The following is a 20,749-nucleotide window of genomic DNA, read 5'->3' as shown; positions in this document are numbered from 1 at the left end:
AAGCGCTTATTATGTGGCAAGCACTGGATCCCAGCTCCACCATTTCTCTGTGGGACCTTACATCACTTAACTTCTCTGTGCCTCATCTGTAAAGTGGCATTTAAGACTGTGAGGCCTATGTGGGACAGGGACTATGTCCAACCCCCGTGCTTAGTACAGTCTCTGGCACATAAAAAATGCTTAAATACCATAAAAAATAAATTCAATTTCATTTACATGAGCAAAGTTCTCCTGTATTTCTACTGATATTGCTCTTGTACTTTGGCACCCTATAGGATAAAATATTTTCCACAAGCATAAATAGTTATCATCTCTGGCCAAGAGTGGCCAATTGAGGATGGGGGAATCATTCTTCCTTAGAACTTAAAACTGTCTTTAATTTCAGTAAGAATATTGCTTCGACCTGCTGTTGTCTGATTTATGGCAGAAAGAGGAGGGCTAAGTTTGAACCATTCACTTGAACAAGGAGCACACGTACCACATCCTGGTATCAGTAAGAGGTCTTGCTAGGACCTTGTCCCCTGTAAACCTTGAGGGTGACGGAGGGCTCGATTTCCCTTGCTACCAGTTCATTTCAGATAAACAGACGCCAAAGATAAATTTCTTTCTGAAAGGTACCGACTTTGGCTCCCCATTTTCAAAGCTTTATTGAAACCATATCTCCTCCATGACGCCTTTCCCGATTAAGACCTCATTTCCCCTATTCGCTCTCTTTTGTGTCATCTATGTCATCTGTTCCGCTTAAGCACTTGACATTCACTCCACCCCTCAGCTTCAAGGCACTTATGTACGTATCTGTAATTTCTTCCAATGCCTTTCTCTCCCTCTAGCCTGTTAGCTACTTGTGGAGACAGAACACGTCTACAAATTTTGTTTCTCGCACTTGTTTGGCACAGTGCTATGCCCACAGGAAACACTCAGTAAATACCAATGAAATAGACTGACTGGTTGTGGGTAGACATGACTTTAGCTGTGGCTCCCCTCTAGACTGTAAGCCCCTTGTGGGCAGGGCACCTGACTACCAACTCTGCCGTACTGTATTAATAATCATAACAACTGTGGTATTTACATTTACGTAGTGCTTACCGTATGTCAAGCACTGTTCTAAACGCTGGGGTAGATAGAGAACAATCAGTTGGACAGAGTCCATGTCCCACATAGGGCTCATGGTCTAAGTAGGAGGGGGTAAGATTTAATCCCCATTTTACAGTTGAGGAAACCAAGGCAGAGAGAAGTTAGGTGACTTGTCCTCTTGACTCGCAGGCCCGTGGCCTTTCAACAAGGCTAAGTTTGGAGAATCTACCATTCACCAAAGGGTTTTGCACATGTGGCTTTGCAGATCACTAACTGTGCAGGTTTCTTAATGCTACCACTGCAAAAAGCCATGCCAAATTGTTTCCTCCAGCCACAGCAACTGGCCCTAAGATCCAGCAGAACAGTGCTCCTTGACCACAGTCCGGCTGAGGCCGTCAGTATAAGAATGATTAATCACAGATGAATCAGCCTTTTGTTTCTTTTCTGACATTTCAGAGCCCTTTCTAGTGTTACAACTATCTGATGTCTGGCCATTTCATGATAGTCAAGTAGACTGCTTGAAATAATTCCATTTACTTTGGCCTGCATACAAGTCTGGATAAAGAATTCAGTCAAAACACCTCCTTCAGATCACAGAATGGCCTTAGAGTAGTAAAGTGAGAGATAACATGTCAAGAAACAATTAGCTATGCTTTACATATCAAAGTGTTTACAATTTCTAACTCCAAACTAAATGGGACAGTATTTTTTTTCAGTATGATTATTATGCCCTTTGCTGGCCAAAATAAGCATTCTTCGAATGAAAGTGAACTAATATACATGTAGATATTCAGAATACAACTAGTTGTCCTATAAGGCAGGGTTATATTCTTGAAAAACCCCTCATTAAGGAAAACCATTACAGGTGCTTTGATCGTGGCTGTACCCATGTGTATAGCTATTTCTTCTGCCTTCACATTAAGTTTCAGCTAGAAACCCACACATTATTGCAAGAATCGCAAGGGCGTCCTATCCAAAACATTCAGTGAATACATGCACTGTGGGAGAACAGGCTGTTGTTCACTTGCCCCCTCCCTCCTTCTCTCCCTAACTGCCATCTTCAACTGTTCGGTCTCCAGTGACTTCTGATGGAAGACTCCACTGCTTTCCAACGTGCCCATAACTCCCCTATCCTAAAAAACCACTTGCTTGACTCCACGGCTCCCTCCATTTATCACCCCATCTCCCTCCTACCATTCCTCTCCAAGCTCCTTGAACGTTATTTGCGATCTCGCTTTTTATTGTTTATTGTCGTCAGATTTTGAATTTGATCAGGTCGCCCCTTAATCGAGTCTACCCCCGACCCTGGTCATCACCCCTTTTATTAACACGACTATATTGTATCATACTGTACCATGTTGCTATATTAGCCATGTCCCTCCCCCCCCCCCCCCCCCCCGCCCCTTCCTATCCTCCCCTTCCCCTTCCCCTTCCCCTCTCTCGCTCAGCTCTTTCCCGCTCTCTCCTCTGTCTCCTCCCCCCCTCCTCTCTCCCGCCCTAGAACCCCACTTTACCAGCGCTACCCCTCTTCCCCCTCCCCCTACTCTTCCCCCCACCAAACCCCCTCTTCACCCCCTCCCCCCTTCTCTCTTCCCCACCCATGCCCCATCCCAGTCCTCTTGTCCCACCGCCACCCCTCATCCCCCTCTCCTCGTCCAGGGCCCCGCCACCTCCTTCCCATCCAAACCCTCCCCTCCCCCCGCCCTTCCCCCCTCCCCCCCTTGCACCCACAGCTACTTTCAAGTGTGGCCTCTGGAACCCCCGCTCTGTTACAGGCAAGCTACCTTTCATCCATGACCTTTTCCTCTCCCGCTCTCTCCTCCTCCTCGCCCTTTCGGAAACGTGGCTCTCTCCCGAAGACACGGTCTCCGCCGCCGCTCTCTCCAGCGGAGGCCTCTCCTTCTCCCACTCCCCCAGACTCACCGGTAAGGGAGGAGGCGTCGGCTTCCTCCTCTCGCCCCGATGCCGCTTCCGCACTATCCCTCCTCCCCCCTCCCTCTCCTTCCCCTCCTTCGAAGCCCATATCATTCGCCTCTACCACCCACTCCAGTTACTTGTCGCCGTCATCTACCGCCCTCCCGGTCCCACCTCCGACTTCTTCAACCACCTTGACCCCTTTCTCACCTTCCTTCTCTCCTTCTCTCTGCCCACTCTGATCCTTGGAGACTTCAACATCCATACGGATGTACCCGACGACTCCTATGCCGCCCGCCTGCTATCCCTCCTCGACTCTGCCGACCTCCTCCTCCACCATACCGCGCCCACTCACCGACTCGGTCACACCCTCGATCTTGTCATCTCCTACCACTGCACTATCTCCTCACTCACCAACTCTGAAATCCCCCTCTCGGACCATAACCTTCTCACCTGCCTCATCTCTCACACTCCCTCCCCCTGCAAATCTTCGCTACTGCCCCACAGAGACCTCCGCTCTCTCGATCCCATCCGTCTTTCCAATAGCATCTCGCCTCACCTTGCCGCCCTGTCCTCTCTTCCCACTCTCGACGATCAGGTCTCCGCTCTCAACTCCACCCTCTCTACTCATCTCGACTCTCTCGCCCCCCTTTCCCTCCGCCGCTCTCGCGCCACTAACCCACAGCCCTGGATCACCTCCTCCGTCCGCCTCCTACGCTCCTATGCTCGAGCTGCTGAGCGCTGCTGGCGAAAGTCCAAGCACCAAGCCGACCTCACACACTTCAAATTTATCCTTTCCTGCCTTAACTCTGCCCTCTCCTCCGCCAGGCAAAGCTTCTTCTCCTCCCTCATCGACACCCATGCCCGTCACCCCCGCCGATTGTTCCGGACCTTTAACTCTCTCCTTAGGCCCCCTGTTCCTCCCCCTCCCCCATCTCTCACCCCTAATGATCTGGCCACCTATTTCCTCACGAAAATCAACACGATCAGGTCTGAGCTCCCCAAAGTCACCCCTCCGCCTCTCCCCTCCCCCCCAACAACCCCCTCCCCTACTTTCCCATCCTTCCCTGCAGTATCCTCAGAGGAGATCTCCTCCCTCCTCGCAAGTGCCACCCCCTCCACCTGCGCCTCGGACCCCATTCCCTCTCACCTTCTTAAAACCATCGCCCCTGCCCTCCTCCCTTCCTTAACTTCTATTTTTAACCACTCAATCTCCAAGGGCTCCTTCCCCTCTGCCTTCAAACACGCCCACGTCTCCCCCATCCTAAAAAAACCCGCTCTTGACCCCACTTCCCCCTCCAGTTATCGTCCTATCTCCCTACTACCCTTCCTTTCCAAAATCTTAGAACGAGTCGTCTACAATCGATGCCTAGAATTCCTTAACTCCCATTCTCTCCTAGACCCCCTCCAATCTGGCTTCCGTCCCCTCCACTCTACCGAGACTGCTCTCTCTAAGGTCACCCATGACCTCCTTCTTGCCAAATCCAATGGCTCCTACTCCATTCTGATCCTCCTTGACCTCTCTGCTGCCTTTGACACTGTCGACCATCCCCTCCTCCTCCATACCTTATCTCACCTTGGCTTCACGGACTCTGTCCTCTCCTGGTTCTCCTCTTACCTCTCTGGCCGATCATTCTCGGTCTCCTACGCTGGAGCCTCCTCCCCCTCCCATCCTTTAACTGTTGGAGTTCCTCAAGGGTCAGTTCTTGGCCCTCTTCTGTTCTCCGTTTACACTCACTCCCTCGGTGAACTCATCCGCTCTCACGGCTTTGACTACCATCTCTACGCAGATGACACGCAGATCTACATCTCCGCCCCTGTCCTCTCCCCCTCCCTTCAGGCTCGCATCTCCTCCTGCCTCCGGGACGTCTCCACCTGGATGTCGGTCCGCCACCTAAAACTCAACATGAGCAAGACTGAGCTCCTCATCTTCCCTCCCAAGCCCGGTCCGCTCCCAGACTTCTCCATCACCGTGGATGGCACGACCATCCTTCCCGTCCCGCAGGCCCGCAATCTCGGTGTCATCCTTGACTCGTCCCTCTCGTTCACCCCACACATCCTATCCGTTACCAAGACCTGCCGGTTTCACCTCTACAATATCGCCAAGATCCGCCCTTTCCTCTCCACCCAAACGGCTACCTTACTATTACGGGCTCTCGTTATATCCCGGCTAGACTACTGTGTCAGCCTTCTCTCTGACCTCCCTTCCTCCTCTCTCGCCCCGCTCCGGTCTATTCTTCACTCCGCTGCCCGGCTCATCTTCCTGCAGAAACGATCTGGGCATGTCATTCCCCTTCTTAAACAACTCCAGTGGTTGCCTATCGACCTCCGCTCCAAACAAAAACTCCTCACTCTAGGCTTCAAGGCTCTCCATCACCTTGCCCCTTCCTACCTCTCCTCCCTTCTCTCTTTCTACCGCCCACCCGCACGCTCCGCTCCTCTGCCGCCCACCTCCTCGCCGTCCCTCGGTCTCGCCTATCCCGCCGTCGACCCCTGGGTCACGTCCTCCCGCGGTCCTGGAACGCCCTCCCTCCTCACCTCCGCCAAACTGATTCTCTTTCCCTCTTCAAAACCTTACTTAAAAATCACCTCCTCCAAGAGGCCTTCCCAGACTGAGCTCCTCTTCCCCCTCTACTCCCTCTGCCATCCCCCCTTTACCTCTCCGCAGCTAAAGCCTCATTTTCCCCTTTTCCCTCTGCTCCTCCACCTCTCCCTTCCCATCCCCACAGCACTGTACCCGTCCGCTCAACTGTATATATTTTCGTTACCCTATTTATTTTGTTAATGAATTGTACATCGCCTTGATTCTATTTAGTTGCCATTGTTTTTATGAGATGTTCTTCCCCTTGACGCTGTTTAGTGCCATTGTTCTTGCCTGTCCGTCTCCCCCGATTAGACTGTAAGCCCGTCAAACGGCAGGGACTGTCTCTATCTGTTGCCGACTTGTTCATCCCAAGCGCTTAGTACAGTGCTCTGCACATAGTAAGCGCTCAATAAATACTATTGAATGAATGAATGAGTTGTCTACACCCGCTGTTTACAGTTCCTCTCCTCCAATTCTCTCCTCGACCCCTTCCAATCTGGCTTTTCGTCCTTTCTCTCCAAAGAAACCACCCTCTCCTTCTTGCCAAATCCAATGACCTCTACTCCATCCTATCCTCTACCTCTCAGCCACTTTCGACACTGTCGACCACCCCCTACTCCTGGAAACATTATCCAACTTTGGCTTCACCGACACTGTATTCTCCTCCTATCTCTTTGGCCGCTCATTCTCAGTCTTTTTCACGAGCTTCTCCTCTGCCTCCCAACCCCTAACTGCGGGTGTCTTTCAAGGTTCAGTTCTGGATCCCCTTTTATTCTCCAGCTACACGCACTCCCTTGGAGAACTCATTCACTCACATGGCTTCAACTACCACCTCTATGCTGAGGACACCCGAATCTACATATCTAGCCCTGACCTCTCTCCCTCTCTTCTGTCTGGTATTTCCTCCTGCCTTCAAGAAATCTCTACTTGGATGTCCTTGAGTCACCTCAAACTTAATGTAGCTAAAACTGAACTGATCTTCCCACCCAAACCCTGTCCTCCTGCTCACTTTCCCTTGACTGTTGATGGCACCGCCATCCTTCCTGTCCCACAAGCCTGGAACCTTGGCATTTTCCTCGACTCCCCTCTCTCATTCAACCCACATATTAAGCCATGGCTAAATCCTGTCAGTTCTATGTTCACTACATCGTTAAAAGCCAACTCTTCCTCGCCATCCAGACTATCACACTAATGCAAGCACTTATCCTATCCTGCCTTGATTACTGCATCAGCCTCCTTGCTGACATTCCTTGTCTCCTGTCTGTCCCCACTCCAGTCCATACTCCACTCTGCTGTCTGAATTGTTTCCCTTCAAAAACGTTCAGACCATGTTTCCCCACTCCTAGAGAAACCCCAGTTGTTGCCCATTCCCCTTTCCATCAAACAAAAACTCCTCACCATTGGCTTTACTGCACTCAATCACCTTGCCCCCTCCGACCTCACTTCACTGCTCTCCTACCCGCACACTTCATTCCTCTAATAATCTTCTCACTGTTCCTCAATCTCGTCTATCTCACTGCCGACCACTTGCCCACATCCTACCTCTGGCCTGGAATGCCCTTCCTTCTCATATGACACAGATAATTGCTCTCTCCCACTTTGAAGCCTGGCACATCTCCTCTAAGAAACCTTCCCTGACTAAGCCCTCCTCTCCTCTTCTTCTACTCCCTTTTACCTCGCCCTCAGTTTCTCCCTTTATTTATCTTCCCTCTCAACCCCTCAACACATAAGTATATCTGTAATTTACTTATTTATTTATGCATATTAATGTCTGTCTCCCCTCTAGGCTGTGAGCTTGTGGGCAGGGAATGTGTCTGGGGTTTTTTTTGTATATTATACTCCCTCAAGTGTTTAGTACAGTGTTTTGCACAAAGTAAGCACAGGGATCATCACTCTTTACTGCTGTAATGTATACTTTCCCAAGCACTTAGTACAGTGCTCTGCACAGAGTAAGCACTTAAGAAATACGACTGATTAAATTAATGAATTAATGAACCAGAGTAGCAGCGAGGTGTCATGGATAGAGGCCAGGAGTGGAAGTCAGAGGACCTGCATTCTAACTCCGGCTCCACCACCTAGCTTCTGTGTAACCTTGGGCAAGTTACTCAACTTCTCTGAGCCTCTTTCCCTCATCTGTAAAATCTGTAAGACTCTGAGCCCCGTGTGGGACAGGGACTGCATCTGACCTGTTTAACTTGTAAGTACCCCGTGGTTTAGTACAGTGCCTGGCACATAGTAAGCATCTAATAATAATAATTATGGTATTTGTTAAGCGCTTACTATGTGCAGAGCACTGTTCTAGACGCTGGAGTAGATACAGGATAATCACATTTGCCCACGTGGGGCTCAAATTTTTTAATCCCCACTTTTGCAGATGAGGTAACTGAGGCATAGAGAAGTTAAGTGACTTGCCCAAGGTCACACAGCAGACAAGTAGCGGAGCCGGGATTAGAACCCACAACCTCTGACTCCCAAGCCCAGGCTCTTTCCACTAAGCCAGGCTGCTTCTCTAATACCATTAAAAAAAAAAAGATCAATTACAAAAAATAAACAAAATTAAATGCTGGTAATGAGTTTGTGGTTGAAATAATTTATCAAAGAAATTCAAAAGAGAAAGAGAAAACAGACATGTAAAGGAGAAATAAAGGAAAAACAAAAGAATCCAATCATACGGAATCTTGACATGGACCTAAAGTCATCTAAACAAGGTTGGCAAACTGAAAAATGGAATGCAAAGTGAAGGAATGGAGTGACAGGAACCAAATGAGCCCAAAAGCAGTGCTTTGGGCTCCAGAATACTTAACAAACATGACTACGTTGACAGCAGCAAAGTTATGTATAAGATGTCACTTCACCCAAGCAGAATGAACGGTTCACACTTATTACATGGATTTTTCTTAAGATGAGGAAAAATGTACATACGGATCTAAAAGCCACTGTTAGGGAGATTCTTACTTGGTTTCTTGTTGTTAAGCTGATTTACGTAGGAAACACAATCCCCAAATGATTCTGTAAACTCGTTGTGGGCAGGGAACGTGTCTGTTTATTGTTGTACTGTACTCTCCCAAGTGCTCTGCACATGGTAAGCACTCAATAAATATGACTGAATAAATTAACGGATAAACAAGAAACTAACAAATTCCAGCTGTGTGACTTTGGGCAAGTCACTTAACTTCTCTGGGCCTCAGTTACCTTATCTGTAAAATGGGGATTAAAACTGTGAGCCCTACGTGGGACAACCTGATCACTTTGTATCCCCCCAGCGCTTAGAACAGTGCTTTGCACATAGTAAGCGCTTAACAAATACCACCATTATTATTATTATGTTCGCCTGTGGGAAAATGTAGCCCAAAATATGACAGTTCACAACAAGGCCACACTTGCCCAGAACATACAACGTGTGACCATCTAAAAATAGTCTATTACAAATGCAAGCTCCTCAACTACCAGAGTTCAAAAAGAGAGAAAGTGAATTAGCTCCATTTTTTTAAAAATACAGCTATATTAAAGGATCCACTATAATTGTCAGTTATTGCTGATTTGGAGGCCCAGATAAAAAATGACAAGAATTTAACATGGAATGGTATTTGTGCTATTATTTGATCACTTGTTTACTGCACCCCATTCCAGACAATACTGCGCTCTGCTGCCCAGATCATCTTTATACAAAAACAGTCAGTCCATGATTCTCCACTCCTCCAAGACTTCTAGTAGTTGCCCATCCATCTCTACATCAAACAGGAACTCCTTACCATAGGCTTTACAGTATTCAACACCTAGCCCCTTCCTACTTTTCCTCCCTGATTCCTACGACTACCTAGCCCGCACACTTCACTCCTCTGATGCCAACCTACTCAGTGTACCTCCATCTTGCCTATCTTGCCGCCAACCTCTCGCCCACCTCTTGCTTCTGGCCTGAAACACTTTCCCTCTTCATATCTGACAGAGGATCATCCTCCCCACCTTAAACCTTACTGAGAGAACTCCTCCAAGAGCCTAAGCCCTCATTTCCTCTTCTCCCACACCTTTCTACATCACCCTTGTACTTGGATTTGCACCCTTTATTCACCCCTCCCTCAGCCTCACAGAACTTGTGTATTTATCCCCCCTTGTGTCTGTTCCCCGCTCTGGACTTCTGGTGAACATGTTTATAAACTCTGTTATACTGTAATTTCCCAAGCGGAAAGTGCTCTGAACACAGTAAGAGCTCAATAAATGAATGATTAATTCCCCTTTATTCACACCCACCCCATCTCCAGAGCATTTAGAATGTTTCCCCTTTTTTCCTGAAAGTGGCCTTCACCCTGGCTTCTGAGGCCACTATGGGAGAGGGCTGGAGAGCGGTCGGGTGACAGGACACCTGCAATCCCCTCCCCATTCCCCCATCCCGGTCCTCTCCATTTCTGGTGTGTTATCAGTCCCGGAAGGAAGGGCCGCAAGCCACAGAATGGGCCAGCATGGCCCTGAAGCAATTAAAAATGAAAAATAAAAAGAGGGGCACCAGAAAGGGGGTGGGAGAGAAGTGGGAACTGCTAAGAGCCACTGGGATGGGGGGAAATATTAAAAAGGGGAGGACAAGGAAATCCCACACAGGAGTCAAGTGGAACCAAGGGAAGCCTTTGAAAAGGCTCAAGAAGGAGGAAGTGAACAAAGGGGAGGAGATGAGAAGCAGTGGTGTGGGAGAGTATGGGCTTATTTGGTCACCACCCAGAGATGTCCGGCTGGGTTGACGTGACCCATTTACTTCCTTTAGGAGTATAAATGGCCCTCTGTCATGGATCTTTCTTTTCACCCACCACTCACCAAGTTGTAATAATAATAATTAAGGTATTTTTTAAGTGCTTACTATGTGCCAAGCACTGTTCTAAGCACCGGCTTCTCCCCAACTAGCCTTCTCACAGTTCTTCCATCTTGTAGCGCTTGCTCACGCTGGTTCCCCGACCTGGCATTCCCTCCCCATTCAATAATCTAGGCAACTGTTCTCCCCATCTTCAAAGGTGCCTCAAGTCCCACCTCCTCCAAGAAGCTTTCCCCAATGCATTTCCCCAAAGCCAAACTGTATCAAGAGGCCAGCATTAAACCTTATTATTCCCATTCTAAGCCCTGAGAGAATACATGAATGTTCAATTATGTATTTCAGCTTTGCTATCCACTATATCCATGTTCGTCCTCCTGCTCCCAATATTTGTAAATAATTTAAGTTTCCTTGTTTTCGCCATTCAATTGTAAGCCCCCTAGAGGGCCAGATTTGTGTCTTTTACTTCTGGTGTACTTTTCCTGAGATCACAGTCTTGCCATTAGTAAGCACTCAATAAATACCACTGACACCTCTGCTGCTGATTGGAACCCCCTCTGCTCCTTGCAAACTCATTCTCTGAGATTTATGGGGCTATTTTTAACCCAGAAAATAGGGCTCGGAGGAGGAGAGGATGCCAAGATCATATTTTCTACCCTAGGAAGGAATCTAGGATCAGAAAGTGGAATGCAGGCCTCCTCTCCATTGGAAGGTTCAGTAAAGTAGTCAGGAGGCTGCAGAGAACAGAGGGGGTGCCCGAGATACTTTTCAGTAAAGAGATGGAGTCTAGGAGTACCAATCAAACTCTATCCCAAGATAGGGAATATGAAAGATATAACAGCTTTTACCTCACAACTATGCTATAATGTGGCATGGGTGGAACACGGGAAGAAGGTGGTGAGCGGAAGACAGGGAATCTTGCCTTTCAAACCCTGCACGATAACTAAAGTTTTCTTTCTTTAGCATGATGATGTAACATTGAAATCACAAGACCCTTTCTAGCATCACTTTCAAAAGGATCAGAACGCGGAGGCCAAGAATTAAAAAAACAACAGAAAACAGGCACTGCAATGAGCAAATTCCTCAGGCCAACCAAGGAAAATCTTCATGCAAACATGGTGTGGTCAGGCATGGCAGTCTAATAGTGACCTTTTCAGTCACACTCGCACCAGAGGTAAACTTCACTTCCAGTAGGATCTCCACAGTACAAAGGACACCTGTATAGCTACTTTCCCCATCCCAACTGTGGATTTCCTAATAGTCCCCACCCACATTGGTAAAACCCTGAGTGCTTGGGAAAGTATGACAGATATCAAGCTTACGTTTCCTGCCATGTAGGAGACGTACATACAAAATATTAGGAACAATAAGAACAATAGGAAGAACAAGAACCAGATTGAAAGTGCAGTGAATATGGCAGGATGAGATATCAGAATCAATCGGATTACTCGAATGTGTAATGGAATAGGCAAGGCATCCCGAGGAGGCGGGGGTTTTAGGTGGATTTTGGAAATGGGGGCAAATTTCTTTTTTCATTTTTTTTTGAGGCGAGGGAATCCAAGGAAATGGTCCGAGCAAAGGAATTGGAGGCAGAAGAATCAGGGCTATAGTTAGAAGGTGAACTTAGAAGGAGCGAAGCCTGGGGAGTAGTGGGTGAAAAGATGAGAAGAAGCATGGTCTGGTAGCTAGAGCACAGGCCTGGGAGTCAGAAGGTCATGGGTTCTAATCCCAACTCTGCCACATCTCTGCGGGGTGGCCTTGGGCAAGCCATTTACCTTCTCTGGGCCTCAGTTCCCTCATCTGTAAAAGGGGGATTAAGACTGTGAGTACTATGTGGGAAAGGGATTTGTCCCCACATTATTTTGTATCTACTCCGATGCTTAGAACAGTGCCTGGCACATAGTAGGTGCTCAACAATGACCAAAAGTATTATTATTATTATTATTGCTATTATTATTATTATTGTTAGATGAAGAAAGCAGATGGAGAGCCCAGTGTGCTTGGGGCTTTGATGCAGAGGAAGACAGGGAGTGATCGGAGGTTTTTTGAGGAGTGGAGAGAGGTGTGCTGAGCAGCAATTCAGAAAGACTATCGAAGGAGTAGCATGGAGCTATGGATTGAAGATAGGAAGCAGCGTGGCTCAGTGGAAAGAGCACGGGCTTTGGAGTCAGGGCTCATGAGTTCGAATCCCAGCTCTGCCACTTGTCGGCTGTGTGACTGTGGGCAAGTCACTTAACTTCTCTGTGCCTCAGTTCCCTCATCTGTAATGGGGATTAAGACTGTGAGCCCCACGTGGGACAACCTGATTCCCCTATGTCTACCCCAGCGCTTAGAACAGTGCTCGGCACATAGTAAGCGCTTAACAAATACCAACATTATTATTATTATTATTAGGAGAGGCTCGAGGCAGGGAGATCTGACAAATGTTTGCACTAACATGAAGTCTCCTTTGGAAAGATGGATGAGCCTTGGTCCATCCTAATCATTATAATAATTGTGGTATTTGTTAAGTGCTTATTATGTGCTAGGCACTGTAGTGAGCACTGGGGTGGATACAAGCAAATGGGGTTGGACACAGTCCCTGCCCACGTGGGACTCACAGTCGCAATCCCCATTTTACAGATGAGGGAACTGAGGCCCAGAGAAGTGAAGTGACTTGCCCGAGGTCTCACAGCAGACAAGTGGTGAAGCCGGGATTAGAACCCATGACCTTCTGACTCCCAGGCCCGTGCTCTACCCACTACGCCATGTTGTTTCCCAAGAATTCAAGACCAAAAACCTGCTTGAAGGAAGTGATTACAATTCTGATGTGATTGCCCTACTGATGCTTTCTCGACCCTGCCAGTCACGTCCCTGCTGGGTCAAAGAGTGAAGTAGAGTGGTGGCTATTTGAGTGGACAGGGAAAGGCGCACCTCGGAAAGGTCTTGGAGGAAGAATCCGCAGGACTGAAGCTGAAAAACAGTGAATGTCAAAAGTTGTACGCTTATAGATCAGGGAGGATGAAGTGCTATACACTGAGATAGGCAGGGTAGGAGGAGGGGAAGTTTGTAGAGAAAATATGTTCATTTTTGGATATGCTGAGTTTGAGGTGCTGGCAGGTTAACCTCATCTGTAAAATGGGGGTAAGAGTGTGAGCCCCACATCCAACTTGATTAACTTGCATCTACCCCAGTGCTTAAAACAATGCTTGGCACACAGTATGCACTTAATCAGTACGCTAATTATTATTACTACTACTGTAGGATCCCAGACCTTTTTTTCTATTGATCAATTTCCCATTTTCCTTTCTTTGTGTTCTCTTGTCCCCTCTCCTACACTACCAACCGTGCTCATATTCCTGTTGTACACGGATAGGTATCAATCGGGCATTCTCAGTGTACAGTCTATACAAATATCATGAGTGTTTCACTAGCCCACGGAATCTAAATGGGAGAAGGGTACCGTAGGGCTGCTAAGGAGGACATTCAGAGATGTGCTGCTTCCAGGTGAAAGTGTCCACTTCATCCAATGCGTGTTGGCCACAATGGGGGGAGGGAGGAGGCCGGGAGAAGGGAAGAGGAGACAGAGGGGGAGAGAGAGCAAGAGCAAAAGAGAGAGAGAGAGAGAAAGGATAGTTTAGTACAACTTACTAATACTACTAGAAAAAAAATCTCTCAAGTACCTTCCTTGTTTTTCTCTCCTCCCCCTCCTCACAAACCTAAAGTCTTAGGAAACATAAACAAACCCACACTAGTCTCTTGCTGAGGGGAGCAGAGTGGTGCCATTGAACCGACTGCCTCCTTGGTATGTGAACAGCCCTACTTAAGAATTCAGTGCACACGCTTAGTGGCAAAGAGATAGAAACAGCCCCCTACCATTCTTCGTGGCCACAGCATGGAAGAAGTCTTTTCTCAAGGACACTCGCCCGCACGCATGCAATCTCACCATCCCTGGCAGCCTCATTTTGGAGTGGGAAGGGAGGCTCTATGGAAAAGCTCATTAGCTTTACACAGGGAACCCGATTCCCTGTGATTTATTGACAGTGCTGAGATGGACAATGACAACAGTATACAGCTTAAATGCTATCATTTAAGGCCTTACTATAATGCTTTGCTTGCAGGAAATGCACAATAAATCCTTTGGACTGATTTATTTCCAGCCACATGAAACATTCCCATCAATAGATCTCATTATCCCACATCTATCCGAGGACTGAGTATTGTGTTTGGCACATAGTAAATCCTAAACAATCACCATTCCTACCACTTTCGTTCTCATCATCATCATCATCATTATTATTATCAGACTGGAAGGCTCAGTCAGCGATGGAAGCAGCAGGTCACCACATAACAGAGTCTGGGAAGCCCCCTGCTCCCCACTGAGGATTTCTTCTGCCACCCCAACCAAAATGAGCCCCTCAAGAGTCCTGTTCTAGGCTTCTCGGGTGGCGGGGAGGACTCCAAAATACACGGTCATTCTGCCGACGCAGACCCCTGAGCCCAAGAAGCCAAAAGACAAAAGTCAAAAGGTGCTGTGTCTACCACCTGTCAGTAGGTTTAAGGCGGTCAACTCCCGGTGACCAAGGCCAAGTTAGTGACAGGATCTTCCCATGGGCTCATTCCCTAGCCCCAGATCGGACCCTCTTTTAGTAATCTGTCCTGGAGAAGAGTGATTCTCCTTCCCTCTTCTCTGCCACCCAGCCGGACAATACACATTCCTTCTACGCACCCCAGAGAGTGCAGAGTAGATGCTTAGCAATATTAACTGGTAACGGCAGCAGCCACACGGTGCTGAGGCCAATGGCAGAGTGTGTCGCAAGAGTAAAGGGGAGGATAAGAGGAGCAGAGTGGCCTAATGAAAAGAGTATGGGCCTGGGAGTCGGAGGAACTGGGTTCTAATCCCATTTCTGCCACTTGTCTGTTGTGTGACCTTGGGCAAGTCACTTCATTTCTCTGGGCTTCAGTTTACCTCAGCTATAAAATGAGGATTAAGACTATGAGCTCTATGGGGGACAAGGCGGATTATCTTGTATCCACCGCAGCGCTAAGTACAGTTCCTTGTACGTAGTGAGAGCTTAACAACAGTGCTCTGCACATAGTAAGCACTCAATAAATACTATTGAATGAAATTCCATATATATATTTATATATCTATATCTACATAGATATAGATATAAATATAAATATTTATAAATATATAAATATATATAAATGTATTTATAAATATCTATATAGATATAAAAGAGCAGTGTGGCCTATGGAAAGCGCAGAGGCCTGAGAGCCAGATGACCTGTGTTCTTATCAATCAATAGTACTATTGAGTATCTTCTGTGTTTAGAGCTCTGCATGAAGTGGGTGGGAGAGTACAATATAACAGTCTAAAAGACACATTCTCTGCCCTCAAAGAGCTTACTGACTCTGCAAGTTACCTACTGTGTGACTTTGGGCAAGTCACTTAACTTCATCTGTAAAATGGGCATTCAATGCTCCTACTTAGACTGTGAACCCCACATGGGTCAGGATCTGCATCCAACCTGATTAACTTGTTTCTACCCCAAAGTTCAGCACAGTGACTGACACATAATAATGATTATGATTACCATACGTAGGGTAGTTTGCAATCCATCACATTATGACTCACTCCACGAAAATTTGATCAAAATCTGGTCTTAGGACTGTGACCTGGCCTCTCACACTTGGAACAACTGACAAAGGGAACAAGGAGTTATTTGAAACCCTTTTTGACAATTTTCCTTTGAGAAATAATAATGAAACATTTTCAACAGGTCAGTTATAATTAAAACCCTATTACTTCTGCTTTTTTAAAATACTTCTTTCCCAGTTGATCAGAAATATAATTGGGTGCCTTAACTGCTATTTTAACATGCATTTATGTGGTGGAGGATGAAAGGGCCTCTCTGTTTTAGCCACTCTTAGGGGTCTATGTCAAATTCCAGTCCGGAAAACTTACCTCTATTATTCTGATTGGAAAGTCAAGAGTTATAGGAATCAATGGATATGTTTGTAGATCTTTTCTTAACACTATAGCAGCCTGATTTTTTTTCCATTTGAGAGCCCATAATAATATTATGCCTGCTCCAAAAACCAACATTACATTCAAAAGTAGCATGTGTTGAATGTATTTATCATTAAAATATCATTACTTCATAAATAGATAGATTATTTAGATCTGGTTTACTATTCACTGAAAACATTCATGAGGGAATACAAATCATGTATTCCTGATGAACTGAAGGGGATTTAATGGCAACATATTCTCTGGGTTAGCCTTCAAAAAATTATTAGAGTTGTGTTTCACATAGGTCTGGTTATTGCCAATGTTTACATAGGACTTTTCAAACTTGGGACTAAGTGTAAGAAAAAATGATGGCACTGAGAAAAAAAATCACTTTGCCATAAAGCAAATTATTAAAGTGTCACCCAATTTTTTCCTCGGGAAAAGCCTTGAATAATTTCTAAACAATGTCTTATTCAAATTGGAGTAAATCAACAAGGAGTTATTGGAAAAGAAATCATTTCTAATGCAGTATACCCTTAATTATCCTTCAAACTCTTTGGTTTAGTTGTTTCAGAGTGATCGCTGGCAAGAATTTCTCCCTCCTGTACTGATTCAAGGAGTCTTTAGGGTTGGAAATGGGACAGATGTAGAGAAACAGCCTTTCAGGGATGGGGCAGAGAGAGAAGCAGCCCTTTCTCTTGAGACTCCTAGTTTCTGCGGCAGATCATGCCACTTTCAGCTTCTAAGGTATTGCTCCTAGTTCCGATAGCCCGCTGCCCCATGGTACCTTGGTAATAATAATAATGGTATTTGTGAAGCACTTATTATGTATCAACCACTGTTCTAGCACTGGGGTAGACACAAACTGATCAGGTTGGACACAGTTCCTGTCCCACGTGGGGCTCACAGTCTTAATCCCCATTTTATAGATGAGGTAACTGAGGCACAAAGAAGTGAAGTGACTTGCCCAAGGTCACACAGCAGAGAAGTGACAGGGCCAGGATTAGAACCCAGGTCCTTCTGACTCCCAGACCCGTGCTCAATCCACTAGGACATACTGTGATGCACGGCACTGGGGAACGGGAGCGAAATCAAACATGGTAGGGCAACGAGGACCCAGAAAAACCAACACAAAAAGGCCACATGAGAATGCTTACTTGTACGGCCAGAGGCAGCTGTAAACCCTGGAACTGGTAGCAGAGACTGGTGTGTTAAAAACTCAATATCCCAGGGTGCCAAACAAGCTGGCCAATGCCCGCCCTGGAGATGGGCAATATTCCGATTTGAACAGAAGTGAGAAAGGCAATTTCAGATTCATCTGTGGTGACTATGAGTCACCTGAACTCCCCTCTGAATCCTCAACTGCCCCAATTAAAAGTCATAAACTCAAACACTGACATAATGTTCTGAACAATGACCAAATAAGTGAGGGACAATTATGCGCTTTTCAGATTTGCCTCCCTCGAAGTGAACTGGCTGGTTCGGCAGATGAGAATATATCAAATTAACTTGGCAGAAAAAAAGGATTGTCTTCTGTGACGCATACTCGGGCTTGTTCCGTAACTCTGGCAGGACCGGATCATTGTGGGCCATGTGGAGCTCTGTGCAGCTCTGAACCACAGCAGAGCCGATATGACACTTAATTCGCTCCATTTCAGAGAAGTAAAACGGTTATTTTCCTACTCAGCCCAGGAGGGTTTGGAATGGGAAGAGGCTTTGGCAGTGAATCTTTGGCTCTGACCAAATATTATGTCAAAATAGAGAGAATGTGAACTAAATCAGTGGGTTTTTACCAAGCTGGGTGGGATGAGAGAGACGATTTAGAATTCAAGGCAATTCCAAGGAAATAAAGGGCAAAAATCAAATGCAAAATGTGTTACCTATCAATACCTCAATTAAGGAAAAGAAAAACTACCAAAATATTGAGACACACCTGCTGATGCCATAGCCCTATGCCATTTAAACCCATCAGCCACCTTGGGCACTTATAAATGTATTTAAAGCCAGATTCAGGCCTCCACTATTTATGTCTCTTCAAGTAGGCATTTAATGACTTACTTGTGGCTATTCTTGTAAATATTTTAAGTTTATCTCCCCACATTAGAGGGTAAGCACCTTGTGGAGAGGGAGAACATCACTTCTTTATTCTGGACTTCCAGAGTGTCTAGTACGGAACACGATGCTAAGGAGCAACTCAATAAATATTACTGCGGCTGCTTCTAAAGTACTAAAGAGCACTGCAAATCCCCAGAAAACCCCACACGTTCACCACCTAAAGGTGAGTCCTGAAAACTAGCAAAGACGATGAGAGCTATAACAATAATAACTGAGGTAGGACACTAAGCTCATGGAATCCCAAGAACTCAGACATTATCGCCAATATTCCTAGATTTGCTGAATCAAAAATTAACAGTACCCAACAAGGGAAATTGGGATGCAGCTCATCTACTTAACATCTACTGAGGCAGTTGCTACCTAGAATTGTTCCTGCACTTAAAGATGGAATTTGTCAACTGCACGAACTAGTTTTTGAGGGAAAAGCTTATAGTAGTAGATCATTCGTCATATTTATTGAGTGCTTCCTTGGCACTTGGGAGAGTACACCCTAACAGAGTTGGTTGCCTCATTCCCTGCCCACAACAAGCTTCCAGTCTAGAGTCAACCACACAGAACTTCTGAAAATTATTCTTTTCTTAATAATTCCAGGAGAAAAGTACTTCTAAGATGAGATTTGGGTAGTCAAACTAAGTTATCCAAGAGAGAGCTGAAAATGCACAAATCTACAAATTCATAGAGTCTCCAGTGAAGAACAGGGATCGTTATCTAATTCCCACTAGACTACGCTCTCCCATGCTTAGTCTATGTTCTGCAAACAGTAAGTCCTAAATAAATAATACTGTTACTATGATCTCAAATCCAAGGTCCAACCTCCTGCTCTTGCCCATCCAGAGACCCTCAAGGTTTAGGGATCCTTAATAGGTTACTCAAGAGGCAGCTTAGGGTTGATAAGAGGCTCAAGAAGATGAATCTAGGAGACAATAAGATCTGGCGCATTATTACAGACAAAGGTTAAGTCAAATAACAGGAATGTCCATAAGGAGAGGGTGGGTGTCAAAAAAGGGCCCCCATTTATCTCAAACTGCTCCTCCAAACACCCGTTATTGCAAGTGTCGGAGAGGAAAACAATCCAATATAGTAGTTGCATAAGTTTTATTTCCCCTTTGTTGGCAACACCTTGGTGGTCAAGGCCCTGTTTTTATACTTTGAGGCTCCTCCGCTGTCAGGCTCTTCCTTCCCCTTCTGTGGACCAAAGACTGCACCTAAGAGAATTACTCGTTTTCCCCTCTCCCACTGATCCATCATCATCATCCTCTCTGTCCGAAAAGCCGAAAACTTCAGTATCTTCTGGACTTGGCCTGCTTTCAATTCTCACATTCCCCCTACTGCCTAATCCTGCCCATCCTATGTCCACCTTCCTCTCCAACCAAACAGCTACCACTGCCAAGATAAAGTGTTTATGCTGGGTCAAGCACTGTAATGAGCGCTGGGGTAGAGGCAAAATAAACAGGTCCCATATGGGGCTACCAGTCAAAGTAGGAGGGAGAATTGAATCCCCTTTTCATAGGTGAGGGAACTGAGGCACAGAAGTTAAGTGACTTGTCCAAGGTCTCTAGGCAGGTCCGTGGCAGAGCTGGGTCCTCTGATTCCCAGGCCCATGCCCGTTCTCTGTCCACCAGACCACAGTGTTTTTCATTATTTTCAAGCACTGGCCTGTGCTAGAGCTCAGTATTATGCAATGGGGAAGTAAGTCATTATTACACAGGTGGGAATTAGACCCAGTCGCTGGGCCTCTGGGGACTCATATCAGCCTTCGCATTGGTCTCTGCACACCAGTCTCTCCCCAGTCCAATCTATACTGCAGGCTGCTGCGTGGATCATCTTCTTAAAGCATCGTTTGGCACATGTCTCCTCACTCCTCAAAATTCTCTTGTGTCACTCCATATCACGAAAAAGAACTCCTCAATTTACTTCAAGACTCTCAAACCAACTCACCCTCCCTTCCACATCTGCTCCCTTCACCCGCTCCTCTCCACATTACTCTCTCCATTCCTCTCAAGCCAGCCTGCTGACTGTTCCTTGCTCTCCCCACTCCTACCTTTGTGCCCCAGGGTGCAACTCCTTCCCTACCCACATCCAACATTACAAAGCCCTGACTGTATTCAGAGCCTGCTCTAAATTTCACCTCTCCAACAAACCTTCTTACTTGTTTCATATTGGTATTTGTTAAATGCTGATCATGTGCCAGACACTGTTCTAAACACTGCTCTACCTTCATCATTTACTTCCCAGCATCCGAAATGGTACAAACCCACGTCACCAACTG

General features: G+C 46.3%; 1 protein-coding gene across 11 annotated transcripts in view; it reads right to left on the bottom strand.

The window, feature by feature from the left end:
* Positions 1-20,749, bottom strand: part of ATE1 (arginyltransferase 1) — a 225,862-nt gene that overhangs the window by 94,289 nt on the left and 110,824 nt on the right. The window lies entirely within an intron of this gene.

This window comes from Ornithorhynchus anatinus, chromosome 16 (genome assembly GCF_004115215.2).
Source record: "Ornithorhynchus anatinus isolate Pmale09 chromosome 16, mOrnAna1.pri.v4, whole genome shotgun sequence".
NCBI lineage: Eukaryota > Metazoa > Chordata > Mammalia > Monotremata > Ornithorhynchidae > Ornithorhynchus > Ornithorhynchus anatinus.
The sequence above is the reverse complement of the archived record's forward strand: the minus strand, read 5'-3'. Positions and strand labels throughout refer to the sequence as shown.